Source organism: Ipomoea nil, unplaced genomic scaffold (assembly GCF_001879475.1).
Source record: "Ipomoea nil cultivar Tokyo-kokei standard unplaced genomic scaffold, Asagao_1.1 scaffold0285, whole genome shotgun sequence".
NCBI lineage: Eukaryota > Viridiplantae > Streptophyta > Magnoliopsida > Solanales > Convolvulaceae > Ipomoea > Ipomoea nil.
The window spans coordinates 1-15,633 of NW_017616713.1; the positions used below are offsets into that span (position 1 = coordinate 1).

The 15,633-nt window shown below is 32.6% G+C and overlaps 8 non-coding genes across 8 annotated transcripts; all 8 read right to left on the bottom strand.

The window, feature by feature from the left end:
• Window positions 1-1,978: 1,978 nt before the first annotated feature.
• Window positions 1,979-2,051, bottom strand: TRNAA-UGC. The gene has a single exon. It is a non-coding gene; the product is annotated as a tRNA-Ala (tRNA).
• Window positions 2,052-3,265: 1,214 nt separating this feature from the next.
• Window positions 3,266-3,338, bottom strand: TRNAA-UGC. The gene has a single exon. It is a non-coding gene; the product is annotated as a tRNA-Ala (tRNA).
• Window positions 3,339-4,023: 685 nt separating this feature from the next.
• TRNAA-CGC lies at window positions 4,024-4,096 on the bottom strand. The gene has a single exon. It is a non-coding gene; the product is annotated as a tRNA-Ala (tRNA).
• A 516-nt stretch (window positions 4,097-4,612) lies between these two features.
• On the bottom strand, window positions 4,613-4,685 carry TRNAA-UGC. The gene has a single exon. It is a non-coding gene; the product is annotated as a tRNA-Ala (tRNA).
• A 687-nt stretch (window positions 4,686-5,372) lies between these two features.
• Window positions 5,373-5,445, bottom strand: TRNAA-CGC. Its single transcript has one exon. It is a non-coding gene; the product is annotated as a tRNA-Ala (tRNA).
• Window positions 5,446-5,961: 516 nt separating this feature from the next.
• TRNAA-UGC lies at window positions 5,962-6,034 on the bottom strand. The gene has a single exon. It is a non-coding gene; the product is annotated as a tRNA-Ala (tRNA).
• A 652-nt stretch (window positions 6,035-6,686) lies between these two features.
• Window positions 6,687-6,758, bottom strand: TRNAA-CGC. The gene has a single exon. It is a non-coding gene; the product is annotated as a tRNA-Ala (tRNA).
• A 3,144-nt stretch (window positions 6,759-9,902) lies between these two features.
• TRNAA-UGC lies at window positions 9,903-9,975 on the bottom strand. The gene has a single exon. It is a non-coding gene; the product is annotated as a tRNA-Ala (tRNA).
• Between the last annotated feature and the right edge of the window lie 5,658 nt (window positions 9,976-15,633).

Consider the following 15,633-nt stretch of genomic DNA (forward strand, 5'->3'; position numbering starts at 1 on the left):
CATTGCTCTTGCGATAATTTATGCAAGTTGGACCATTGCTCTAGCGATAATTTAAGCAAGTTGGACCATCTAAAAAAATAAATAGATTGATTGATTTTGGAGTGTATTGACCAATATATAAATGTATAGGTGTCTGGTTAAGACATTTCCTCTCGCATGCGAAGCGAGCGTCTACCAAATGAGCTACACCCCCATCAATAATAAAGTAATGGAGCACTAATATTAAAAAATGATCCATTTTGAAAGACTATGTTCTCTCTCAATTTCTCTAAGTGGTGTCAAAACAAAATTAGCATGCCATCTGTCTGGTTATTATTTAAACTGGATTAGGCTAGTTATATAATTACATTATTGGTCTAATAGGGTTAGCTCGGACAATAAATGTATTTGTCCGACCTGGTCATACCCAAAAGATTTAAAAACAATAAAGTTTTTTATATTAAATTTCTTTAGTTATGAATTATTGCATTTATCAATGATCGATTAAAAGATGATTAGGGTTGGTTAAATTAAACCAAACAATAAAATATTGGCACGACACTTCCAACATTCTCTAAGAAAAATAGTAAATTTTTTCTTCATCTTATGTAATTCAAAATTATTATATTTGTCAATTGAAGTATAGTAATATAAAAGTAACAATAAAGTTGAATAAATTAGAAGACCATTAAATATATTGATTAGGAAAACACTACCCAATTGAAATGGAGGTGCGGGGAATCGAACCCGTGCCTCTCGCATGCAAAGCGAGCGCTCTACCATATGAGCTACACCCCGTGAAAAAAAATTCAAGGGGAACTAAATATATTGAAAAGGTATAACTTACTATAATTTATAAATTTGTTATCCATCTAAGTATATGGGTGGGCCAACACTACCAAATCACATCGTACTTTAAGGGTTACAGGTTGGGAGTGCAGGGAATTAAAACATGTGGCTCAAAAATGCAAGGTGAGCGCTCTACCATATGAGCTACACCTCCGTTAATAATAAGGTGGGGAAAAATTATGTTATTTAAAGTGACGAGCATGAAGTGATTAGGTAAATTTGTTTAATTTAATAAATTTTATTTATATTTATAGAGACTTCACATCTTACTTCTTGTGTTGATGAAATGGAAATACAAAAATTTAACCCATGCACCTCGCATGCAAAGTAAGCACTCTACCATATTAGTTTCACCACCTAATTAATAATAACGTAAGCAAGCGTCAAGCATATTTAAAAGCTTAGGTGTAAATATAAGTTAGAATTTCTTAAAATAAATTAAGCAAGTTGGACCATTGCTCTTGCGATAATTTATGCAAGTTGGACCATTGCTCTAGCGATAATTTAAGCAAGTTGGACCATCTAAAAAATAAATAGATTGATTGATTTTGGAGTGTATTGACCATATATAAATGTATAGGTGTCTGGTTAAATTCCTCTCGCATGCGAAGCGAGCGTCTACCAAATGAGCTACACCCCATCAATAATAAAGTAATGGAGCACTAATATTAAAAAATGATCCATTTTGAAAGACTATGTTCTCTCTCAATTTCTCTAAGTGGTGTCAAAACACAAATTAGCATGCCATCTGTCTGGTTATTATTTAAACTGGATTAGGCTAGTTATATAATTACATTTTGGTCTAATAGGGTTAGCTCGGACAATAAATGTATTTGTCCTGGTCCATACCCAAAAGATTTAAAAACAATAAAGTTTTTTATATTAAATTTCTTTAGTTATGAATTATTGCATTTATCAATGATCGATTAAAAGATTGATTAGGGTTGGTTAAATTAAACCAAACAATAAAATATTGGCACGACACTTCCAACATTCTCTAAGAAAAATAGTAAATTTTTTCTTCATCTTATGTAATTCAAAATTATTATATTTGTCAATTGAAGTATAGTAATATAAAAGTAACAATAAAGTTGAATAAATTAGAAGACCATTTAAATATATTGATTAGGGAAACACTACCCAATTGAAATGGAGGTGCGGGGAATCGAACCCCGTGCCTCTCGCATGCAAAGCGAGCGCTCTACCATATGAGCTACACCCCCGTGAAAATAAATTCAAGGGGAACTAAATATATTGAAAAGGTATAACTTACTATAATTTATAAATTTGTTATCCATCTAAGTATATGGGTGGGGCCAACACTACCCAAATCACATCGTACTTTAAGGGTTACAGGTTGGGAGTGCAGGGAATTAAAACATGTGGCTCCTATAATGCAAGGTGAGCGCTCTACCATATGAGCTACACCTCCGTTAATAATAAGGTGGGAAAAATTATGTTATTTAAAAAGTGAACCGAGCAGTAATAATATTTGAAAATGTATAAATTTTAATTTATATTTATAGAGACTTCACATCTTACTTCTTATGTTGATGAAATGGAAATACAAGAAATTTAACCCATGCACCTCGCACGCAAAGTAAGCACTCTACCATATTAGTTTCACCACCTAATTAATAATAACGTAAGCAAGCGTCAAGCATATTTAAAAGCTTAGGTGTAAATATAAGTTAGAATTTCATAAAATAAATTAAGCAAGTTGGACCATTGCTCTTGCGATAATTTATGCAAGTTGGACCATTGCTCTAGCGATAATTTAAGCAAGTCTGGACCATCTAAAAATAAATAGATTGATTGATTTTGGAGTGTATTGACCATATATAAATGTATAGGTGTCTGGTTAAGACAATTCCTCTCGCATGCGAAGCGAGCGTCTACCAAATGAGCTACACCCCCATCAATAATAAAGTAATGGAGCACTAATATTAAAAATGATCCATTTTGAAAGACTATGTTCTCTCTCCAATTTCTCTAAGTGGTGTCAAAAACACAAATTAGCATGCCATCTGTCTGGTTATTATTTAAACTGGATTAGGCTAGTTATATAATTACATTATTGGTCTAATAGGGTTAGCTCAGACAATAAATGTATTTGTCCGACCTGGTCCAAACCCAAAAGATTTAAAAACAATAAAGTTTTTTATATTAAATTTCTTTAGTTATGAATTATTGCATTTATCAATGATCAATTAAAAGATTGATTAGGGTTGGTTAAATTAGACCAAACAATAAAATATTGGCACGACACTTCCAACATTCTCTAAAGAAAAATAGTAAAATTGTTTTCTTCATCTTATGTAATTCAAAATTATTATATTTGTCAATTGAAGTATAGTAATATAAAATAACAATAAAGTTGAATAAATTAGAAGACCCATTTAAATATATTGATTAGGAAAACAATACCCAATTGAAATGGAGGTGCGGGGAATCGAACCCCGTGCCTCTCGCATGCAAAGCGAGCGCTCTACCATATGAGCTACACCCCGTGAAAAATAAATTCAAGTGGAACTAAATATATTCAAAAGGTATAACTTACTATAATTTATAAATTTGTTATCCATCTAAGTATATGGGTGGGGCCAACACTACCCAAATCACATCGTACTTTAAGGGTTACAGGTTGGGAGTGCAGGGAATTAAAACATGTAGCTCTATAATGCAAGGTGAGCGCTCTACCATATGAGCTACACCTCCGTTAATAATAAGGTGGGGAAAAAATTTTGTTATTTAAAAAAGTGAACGAGCAGTAATAATATTTGAAAATGTATAAATTTTAATTTATATTTATAGAGACTTCACATCTTACTTCTTGTGTTGATGAAATGGAAATACAAGAAATTTAACCCATGCACCTCGCATGCAAAGTAAGCACTCTACCATATTAGTTTCACCACCTAATTAATAATAACGTAAGCAAGCGTCAAGCATATTTAAAAGCTTAGGTGTAAATATAAGTTAGAATTTCATAAAATAAATTAAGCAAGTTGGACCATTGCTCTTGCGATAATTTATGCAAGTTGGACCATTGCTCTTGCGATAATTTATGCAAGTTGGACCATTGCTCTAGCGATAATTTAAGCAAGTTGGACCATCTAAAAAATAAATAGATTGATTGATTTTGGAGTGTATTGACCATATATAAGTGTATAGTTGTATGGTTAAGACAGAAAATGGAGGTGCGGGGAATTGAACCCCGTACCTCTCGCATGCGAAGCGAGCGCTCTACCAAATGAGCTACACCCCCATCAATAATAAAGTAATGGAGCACTAATATTAAAAATGATCCATTTTGGAAAGACTATGTTCTCTCTCAATTTCTCTAGGTGGTGTCAAAACAAAAATTAGCATGCCATCTGTCTGGTTATTATTTAAACTGGATTAGGCTAGTTATATAATTACATTATTGGTCTAATAGGGTTAGCTCGGACAATAAATGTATTTGTCCGACCTGGTCCATACCCAAAAGATTTAAAAACAATATAGTTTTTTATATGAAATTTCTTTAGTTATGAATTATTGCATTTATCAATGATCGATTAAAAGATTGATTAGGGTTGGTTAAATTAAACCAAACAATAAAATATTGGCACGACACATCCAACATTCTCTAAGAAAAATAGTAAATTTTTTCTTCATCTTATGTAATTCAAAATTATTATATTTGTCAATTGAAGTATAGTAATATAAAAGTAACAATAAAGTTGAATAAATTAGAAGACCATTTAAATATATTGATTCGGGAAACACTACCCAATTGAAATGGAGGTGCGAGGAATCGAACCCCGTGCCTCTCGCATGCAAAGCGAGCGCTCTACCATATGAGCTACACCCCCGTGAAAAATAAACTCAAGGGGAACTAAATATATTGAAAAGGTATAACTTACTATAATTTATAAATTTGTTATCCATCTAAGTATATGGGTGGGGCCAACACTACCCAAATCACATCGTACTTTAAGGGTTACAGGTTGGGAGTGCAGGGAATTAAAACATGTGGCCTCCTATAATGCAAGGTGAGCGCTCTACCATATGAGCTACACCTCCGTTAATAATAAGGTGGGAAAAAATTATGTTATTTAAAAAGTGAACGAGCAGTAATAATATTTGAAAATATATAAATTTTAATTTATATTTATAGAGACTTCACATCTTACTTCTTGTGTTGATGAAATGGAAATACAAGAAATTTAACCCATGCACCTCGCATGCAAAGTAAGCACTCTACCATATTAGTTTCACCACCTAATTAATAATAACGTAAGCAAGCGTCAAGCATATTTAAAAGCTTAGGTGTAAATATAAGTTAGAATTTCATAAAATAAATTAAGCAAGTTGGACCATTGCTCTTGCGATAATTTATGCAAGTTGGACCATTGCTCTTGCGATAATTTATGCAAGTTGGACCATTGCTCTAGCCGATAATTTAAGCAAGTTGGACCATCTAAAAAATAAATAGATTGATTGATTTTGGAGTGTATTGACCATATATAAGTGTATAGTTGTATGGTTAAGACAGAAAATGGAGGTGCGGGGAATTGAACCCCGTACCTCTCGCATGCGATGCGAGCGCTCTACCAAATGATCTACACCCCCATCAATAATAAAGTAATGGAGCACTAATATTAAAAAATGATCCATTTTGAAAGACTATGTTCTCTCTCAATTTCTCTAGGTGGTGTCAAAACAAAAATTAGCATGCCATCTGTCTGGTTATTATTTAAACTGGATTAGGCTAGTTATATAATTACATTATTGGTCTAATAGGGTTAGCTCGGACAATAAATGTATTTGTCCGACCTGGTCCATACCCAAAAGATTTAAAAACAATATAGTTTTTTATATGAAATTTCTTTAGTTATGAATTATTGCATTTATCAATGATCGATTAAAAGATTGATTAGGGTTGGTTAAATTAAACCAAACAATAAAATATTGGCACGACACATCCAACATTCTCTAAGAAAAATAGTAAATTTTTTCTTCATCTTATGTAATTCAAAATTATTATATTTGTCAATTGAAGTATAGTAATATAAAACTAACAATAAAGTTGAATAAATTAGAAGACCATTTAAATATATTGATTCGGGAAACACTACCCAATTGAAATGGAGGTGCGAGGAATCGAACCCCGTGCCTCTCGCATGCAAAGCGAGCGCTCTACCATATGAGCTACACCCCCGTGAAAAATAAACTCAAGGGGAACTAAATATATTGAAAAGGTATAACTTACTATAATTTATAAATTTGTTATCCATCTAAGTATATGGGTGGGGCCAACACTACCCAAATCACATCGTACTTTAAGGGTTACAGGTTGGGAGTGCAGGGAATTAAAACATGTGGCTCCTATAATGCAAGGTGAGCGCTCTACCATATGAGCTACACCTCCGTTAATAATAAGGTGGGAAAAAATTATGTTATTTAAAAAGTGAACGAGGAGTAATAATATTTGAAAATGTATAAATTTTAATTTATATTTATAGAGACTTCACATCTTACTTCTTGTGTTGATGAAATGGAAATACAAGAAATTTAACCCATGCACCTCGCATGCAAAGTAAGCACACTACCATATTAGTTTCACCACCTAATTAATAATAACGTAAGCAAGCGTCAAGCATATTTAAAAGCTTAGGTGTAAATATAAGTTAGAATTTCATAAAATAAATTAAGCAAGTTGGACCATTGCTCTTGCGATAATTTATGCAAGTTGGACCATTGCTCTTGCGATAATTTAAGCAAGTTGGACCATCTAAAAAATAAATAGATTGATTGATTTTGGAGTGTATTGACCATATATAAATGTATAGTCGTATGGTTAAGACAGAAAATGGAGGTGCGGGGAATTGAACCCGTGCCTCTCGCATGCGAAGCGAGCGCTCTACCAAATGAGCTACACCCCCATCAATAATAAAGTAATGGAGCACTAATATTAAAAATGATCCATTTTGAAAGACTATGTTCTCTCTCAATTTCTCTAGGTGGTGTCAAAACAAAAATTAGCATGCCATCTGTCTGGTTATTATTTAAACTGGATTAGGCTAGTTATATAATTACATTATTGGTCTAATAGGGTTAGCTCGGACAATAAATGTATTTGTCCGACCTGGTCCATACCCAAAAGATTTAAAAACAATATAGTTTTTTATATGAAATTTCTTTAGTTATGAATTATTGCATTTATCAATGATCGATTAAAAGATTGATTAGGGTTGGTTAAATTAAACCAAACAATTAAATATTGGCACGACACTTCCAACATTCTCTAAGAAAAATAGTAAATTTTTTCTTCATCTTATGTAATTCAAAATTATTATATTTGTCAATTGAAGTATAGTAATATAAAAGTAACAATAAAGTTGAATAAATTAGAAGACCATTTAAATATATTGATTCAGGGAAACACTACCCAATTGAAATGGAGGTGCGAGGAATCGAACCCCGTGCCTCTCGCATGCAAAGCGAGCGCTCTACCATATGAACTACACCCCCGTGAAAAATAAACTCAAGGGGAACTAAATATATTGAAAAGGTATAACTTACTATAATTTATAAATTTGTTATCCATCTAAGTATATGGGTGGGGCCAACACTACCCAAATCACATCGTACTTTAAGGGTTACAGGTTGGGAGTGCAGGGAATTAAAACATGTGGCTCTATAATGCAAGGTGAGCGCTCTACCATATGAGCTACACCTCCGTTAATAATAAGGTGGGGAAAAAATTATGTTATTTAAAAAGTGAACGAGCAGTAATAATATTTGAAAATGTATAAATTTTAATTTATATTTATAGAGACTTCACATCTTACTTCTTGTCGTTGATGAAATGGAAATACAAGAAATTTAACCCATGCACCTCGCATGCAAAGTAAGCACACTACCATATTAGTTTCACCACCTAATTAATAATAACGTAAGCAAGCGTCAAGCATATTTAAAAGCTTAGGTGTAAATATAAGTTAGAATTTCATAAAATAAATTAAGCAAGTTGGACCATTGCTCTTGCGATAATTTATGCAAGTTGGACCATTGCTCTTGCGATAATTTATGCAAGTTGGACCATTGCTCTAGCGATAATTTAAGCAAGTTGGACCATCTAAAAAATAAATAGATTGATTGATTTTGGAGTGTATTGACCATATATAAATGTATAGGTGTCTGGTTAAGACATTCCTCTCGCATGCGAAGCGAGCGTCTACCAAATGAGCTACACCCCCATCAATAATAAAGTAATGGAGCACTAATATTAAAAATGATCCATTTTGAAAGACTATGTTCTCTCTCAATTTCTCTAAGTGGTGTCAAAACACAAATTAGCATGCCATCTGTCTGGTTATTATTTAAACTGGATTAGGCTAGTTATATAATTACATTATTGGTCTAATAGGGTTAGCTCGGACAATAAATGTATTTGTCCGACCTGGTCCATACCCAAAAGATGTAAAAACAATAAAGTTTTTTATGTGAAATTTCTTTAGTTATGAATTATTGCATTTATCAATGATCGATTAAAAGATTGATTAGGGTTGGTTAAATTAAACCAAACAATAAAATATTGGCACGACACTTCCAACATTCTCTAAGAAAAATAGTAAATTTTTTCTTCATCTTATGTAATTCAAAATTATTATATTTGTCAATTGAAGTATAGTAATATAAAAGTAACAATAAAGTTGAATAAATTAGAAGACCATTTTAATATATTGATTAGGGAAACACTACCCAATTGAAATGGAGGTGCGAGGAATCGAACCCCATGCCTCTCGCATGCAAAGCGAGCGCTCTACCATATGAGCTACACCCCGTGAAAAATAAATTCAAGGGGAACTAAATATATTGAAAAGGTATAACTTACTATAATTTATAAATTTGTTATCCATCTAAGTATATGGGTGGGGCCAACACTACCCAAATCACATCGTACTTTAAGGGTTACAGGTTGGGAGTGCAGGGAATTAAAACATGTGGCTCCTATAATGCAAGGTGAGCGCTCTACCATATGAGCTACACCTCCGTTAATAATAAGGTGGGAAAAATTATGTTATTTAAAAAGTGAACGAGCAGTAATAATATTTGAAAATGTATAAATTTTAATTTATATTTATAGAGACTTCACATCTTACTTCTTATGTTGATGAAATGGAAATACAAGAAATTTAACCCATGCACCTCGCACGCAAAGTAAGCACTCTACCATATTAGTTTCACCACCTAATTAATAATAACGTAAGCAAGCGTCAAGCATATTTAAAAGCTTAGGTGTAAATATAAGTTAGATTTCATAAAATAAATTAAGCAAGTTGGACCATTGCTCTTGCGATAATTTATGCAAGTTGGACCATTGCTCTTGCGATAATTTATGCAAGTTGGACCATTGCTCTAGCGATAATTTAAGCAAGTTGGACCATCTAAAAAATAAATAGATTGATTGATTTTGGAGTGTATTGACCATATATAAATGTATAGGTGTCTGGTTAAGACATTCCTCTCGCATGCGAAGCGAGCGTCTACCAAATGAGCTACACCCCCATCAATAATAAAGTAATGGAGCACTAATATTAAAAATGATCCATTTTGAAAGACTATGTTCTCTCTCAATTTCTCTAAGTGGTGTCAAAACACAAATTAGCATGCCATCTGTCTGGTTATTATTTAAACTGGATTAGGCTAGTTATATAATTACATTATTGGTCTAATAGGGTTAGCTCGGACAATAAATGTAATTGTCCGACCTGGTCCAAACCCAAAAGATTTAAAAACAATAAAGTTTTTTATATTAAATTTCTTTAGTTATGAATTATTGCATTTATCAATGATCAATTAAAAGATTGATTAGGGTTGGTTAAATTAGACCAAACAATAAAATATTGGCACGACACTTCCAACATTCTCTAAGAAAAATAGTAAATTGTTTCTTCATCTTATGTAATTCAAAATTATTATATTTGTCAATTGAAGTATAGTAATATAAAAGTAACAATAAAGTTGAATAAATTAGAAGACCATTTAAATATATTGATTAGGAAAACAATACCCAATTGAAATGGAGGTGCGGGGAATCGAACCCCGTGCCTCTCGCATGCAAAGCGAGCGCTCTACCATATGAGCTACACCCCCGTGAAAAATAAATTCAAGGGGAACTAAATATATTCAAAAGGTATAACTTACTATAATTTATAAATTTGTTATCCATCTAAGTATATGGGTGGGGCCAACACTACCCAAAATCACATCGTACTTTAAGGGTTACAGGTTGGGAGTGCAGGGAATTAAAACATGTAGGCTCTATAATGCAAGGTGAAGCGCTCTACCATATGAGCTACACCTCCGTTAATAATAAGGTGGGGAAAAATTTTGTTATTTAAAAAGTGAACGAGCAGTAATAATATTTGAAAATGTATAAATTTTAATTTATATTTATAGAGACTTCACATCTTACTTCTTGTGTTGATGAAATGGAAATACAAGAAATTTAACCCATGCACCTCGCACGCAAAGTAAGCACTCTACCATATTAGTTTCACCACCTAATTAATAATAACGTAAGCAAGCGTCAAGCATATTTAAAAGCTTAGGTGTAAATATAAGTTAGAATTTCATAAAATAAATTAAGCAAGTACCGCTGCTGCCCACAGTTGGACCATTGCTCTTGCGATAATTTATGCAAGTTGGACGCATTGCTCTAGCGATAATTTAAGGCAAGTTGGACCATCTAAAAAATAAATAGATTGATTGATTTTGGAGTGTATTGACCATATATAAATGTATAGGTGTCTGGTTAAGACAGAAAATGGAGGTGCGGGGAATTGAACCCCGTACCTCTCGCATGGCGAAGCGAGCGCTCTACCAATGAGCTACACCCCATCAAATAAATAAAGTAATGGAGCACTAATATTAAAAAATGATCCATTTTTGAAAGACTATGTTCTCTCTCAATTTCTCTAGGTGGTGTCAAAACAAAAATTAGCATGCCATCTGTCTGGTTATTATTTAAACTGGATTAGGCTAGTTATATAATTACATTATTGGTCTAATAGGGTTAGCTCGGACAATAAATGTATTTGTCCGACCTGGTCCATACCCAAAAGATTTAAAAACAATATAGTTTTTTATATGAAATTTCTTTAGTTATGAATTATTGCATTTATCAATGATCGATTAAAGATTGATTAGGGTTGGTTAAATTAAACCAAACAATAAAATATTGGCACGACAAATCCAACATTCTCTAAGAAAAATAGTAAATTTTTTCTTCATCTTATGCAATTCAAAATTATTATATTTGTCAATTGAAGTATAGTAATATAAAAGTAACAATAAAGTTGAATAAATTAGAAGACCATTAAAATATATTGATTCGGGAAACACTACCCAATTGAAATGGAGGTGCGAGGAATCGAACCCCGTGCCTCTCGCATGCAAAGCGAGCGCTCTACCATATGAACTACACCCCCGTGAAAAATAAACTCAAGGGGAATAAATATATTGAAAAGGTATAACTTACTATAATTTATAAATTTGTTATCCATCTAAGTATATGGGTGGGGCCAACACTACCCAAATCACATCGTACTTTAAGGGTTACAGGTTGGGAGTGCAGGGAATTAAAACATGTGGCTCTATAATGCAAGGTGAGCGCTCTACATATGAGCTACACCTCCGTTAATAATAAGGTGGGAAAAAATTATGTTATTTAAAAAGTGAACGAGCAGTAATAATATTTGAAAATGTATAAATTTTAATTTATATTTATAGAGACTTCACATCTTACTTCTTGTGTTGATGAAATGGAAATACAAGAAATTTAACCCATGCACCTCGCATGCCAAAGTAAGCACACTACCATATTAGTTTCACCACCTAATTAATAATAACGTAAGCAAGCGTCAAGCATATTTAAAAGCTTAGGTGTAAATATAAGTTAGAATTTCATAAAATAAATTAAGCAAGTTGGACCATTGCTCTTGCGATAATTTATGCAAGTTGGACCATTGCTCTAGCGATAATTTAAGCAAGTTGGACCATCTAAAAAATAAATAGATTGATTGATTTTGGAGTGTATTGACCATATATAAATCTATAGGTGTCTGGTTAAGACATTCCTCTCGCATGCGAAGCGAGCGTCTACCAAATGAGCTACACCCCCATCAATAATAAAGTAATGGAGCACTATTATTAAAAATGATCCATTTTGAAAGACTATGTTCTCTCTCAATTTCTCTAAGTGGTGTCAAAACACAAATTAGCATGCCATCTGTCTGGTTTATTATTTAAACTGGATTAGGCTAGTTATATAATTACATTATTGGTCTAATAGGGTTAGCTCGGACAATAAATGTATTTGTCGACCTGGTCCATACCCAAAAGATTTAAAAACAATAAAGTTTTTTATGTGAAATTTCTTTAGTTATGAATTATTGCATTTATCAATGATCGATTAAAAGATTGATTAGGGTTGGTTAAAGTAAACCAAACAATAAAATATTGGCACGACACTTCCAACATTCTCTAAGAAAAATAGTAAATTTTTTCTTCATCTTATGTAATTCAAAATTATTATATTTGTCAATTGAAGTATAGTAATATAAAAGTAACAATAAAGTTGAATAAATTAGAAGACCATTTTAATATATTGATTAGGGAAACACTACCCAATTGAAATGGAGGTGCGAGGAATCGAACCCCACGCCTCTCGCATGCAAAGTGAGCGCTCTACCATATGAGCTACACCCCGTGAAAAATAAATTCAAGGGGAACTAAATATATTGAAAAGGTATAACTTACTATAATTTATAAATTTGTTATCCATCTAAGTATATGGGTGGGGCCAACACTACCCAAATCACATCGTACTTTAAGGGTTACAGGTTGGGAGTGCAGGGAATTAAAACATGTGGCTCCTATAACGCAAGGTGAGCGCTCTACCATATGAGCTACACCTCCGTTAATAATAAGGTGGGAAAAAATTATGTTATTTAAAAAGTGAACGAGCAGTAATAATATTTGAAAATGTATAAATTTTAATTTATATTTATAGAGACTTCACATCTTACTTCTTATGTTGATGAAATGGAAATACAAGAAATTTAACCCATGCACCTCGCACGCAAAGTAAGCACTCTACCATATTAGTTTCACCACCTAATTAATAATAACGTAAGCAAGCGTCAAGCATATTTAAAAGCTTAGGTGTAAATATAAGTTAGAATTTTCATAAAATAAATTAAGCAAGTTGGACCATTGCTCTTGCGATAATTTATGCAAGTTGGACCATTGCTCTTGCGATAATTTATGCAAGTTGGACCATTGCTCTAGCGATAATTTAAGCAAGTTGGACCATCTAAAAAATAAATAGATTGATTGATTTTGGAGTGTATTGACCATATATAAATCTATAAGGTGTCTGGTTAAGACATTCCTCTCGCATGCGAAGCGAGCGTCTACCAAATGAGCTACACCCCCATCAATAATAAAGTAATGGAAGCACTATTATTAAAAATGATCCATTTTGAAAGACTATGTTCTCTCTGAATTTCTCTAAGTGGTGTCAAAACACAAATTAGCATGCCATCTGTCTGGTTATTATTTAAACTGGATTAGGCTAGTTATATAATTACATTATTGGTCTAATAGGGTTAGCTCGGACAATAAATGTATTTGTCCGACCTGGTCCATACCCAAAAGATTTAAAAACAATAAGTTTTTTATGTGAAATTTCTTTAGTCATGAATTATTGCATTTATCAATGATCGATTAAAAGATTGATTAGGGTTGGTTAAATTAAACCAAACAATAAAATATTGGCACGACACTTCCAACATTCTCTAAGAAAAATAGTAAATTTTTTCTTCATCTTATGTAATTCAAATTATTATATTTGTCAATTGAAGTATAGTAATATAAAAGTAACAATAAAGTTGGAATAAATTAGAAGACCATTTTAATATATTGATTAGGGAAACACTACCCAATTTGAAATGGAGGTGCGAGGAATCGAACCCCGTGCCTCTCGCATGCAAAAGGCTGATGCCGCGCTCTACCATATGAGCTACACCCCCGTGAAAAATAAATTCAAGGGGAACTAAATATATTGAAAAGGTATAACTTACTATAATTTATAAATTTGTTATCCATCTAAGTATATGGGTGGGGCCACACTACCCAAATCACATCGTACTTTAAGGGTTACAGGTTGGGAGTGCAGGGAATTAAAACATGTGGCTCCTATAACGCAAGGTGAGCGCTCTACCATATGAGCTACACCTCCGTTAATAATAAGGTGGGAAAAAATTATGTTATTTAAAAAGTGAACGAGCAGAATAATATTTGAAAATGTATAAATTTTAATTTATATTTATAGAGACTTCACATCTTACTTCTTGTGTTGATGAAATGGAAATACAAGAAATTTAACCCATGCCTCGCACGCAAAGTAAGCACTCTACCATATTAGTTTCACCACCTAATTAATAATAACGTAAGCAAGCGTCAAGCATATTTAAAAGCTTAGGTGTAAATATAAGTTAGAATTTCATAAAATAAATTAAGCAAGTTGGACCATTGCTCTTGCGATAATTTATGCAAGTTGGACCATTGCTCTAGCAAGTTGGACCATTGCTCTAGCGATAATTTAAGCAAGTTGGACCATCTAAAAATAAATAGATTGATTGATTTTGGAGTGTATTGACCATATATAAATGTATAGGTGTCTGGTTAAGACATCCTCTCGCATGCGAAGCGAGCGCTCTACCAAATGAGCTACACCCCATCAATAATAAAGTAATGGAGCACTAATATTAAAATGATCCATTTTGAAAGACTATATGTTCTCTCTCAATTTCTCTAAGTGGTGTCAAAACACAAATTAGCATGCCATCTGTCTGGTTATTATTTAAACTGGATTAGGCTAGTTATATAATTACATTATTGGTCTAATAGGGTTAGCTCGGACAATAAATGTATTTGTCCGACCTGGTCCATACCCAAAAGATTTAAAAACAATAAAGTTTTTTATTGAAATTTCTTTAGTTATGAATTATTGCATTTATCAATGATCGATTAAAAGATTGATTAGGGTTGGTTAAATTAAACCAAACAATAAAATATTGGCACGACACTTCCAACATTCTCTAAGAAAATAGTAAATTTTTTTCTTCATCTTATGTAATTCAAAATTATTATATTTGTCAATTGAAGTATAGTAATATAAAAGTAACAATAAAGTTGAATAAATTAGAAGACCATTTAAATATATTGATTAGGAAACACTACCCAATTGAAATGGAGGTGCGGAATCGAACCCCGTGCCTCTCGCATGCAAAGCGAGCGCTCTACCATATGAGCTACACCCCCGTGAAAAATAAATTCAAGGGGAACTAAATATATTGAAAAGGTATAACTTACTATAATTTATAAATTTTGTTATCCATCTAAGTATATGGGTGGGGCCAACACTACCCAAATCACATCGTACTTTAAGGGTTACAGGTTGGGAGTGCAGGGAATTAAAACATGTGGCTCTATAATGCAAGGTGAGCGCTCTACATATGAGCTACACCTCCGTTAATAATAAGGTGGGAAAAAATTATGTTATTTAAAAAGTGAACGAGCAGTAATAATATTTGAAAATGTATAAATTTTAATTATATTTATAGAGACTTCACATCTTACTTCTTGTGTTGATGAAATGGAAATACAAGAAATTTAACCCATGCACCTCGACGCAAAGTAAGCACTCTACCATATTAGTTTCACCACCTAATTAATAATAACGTA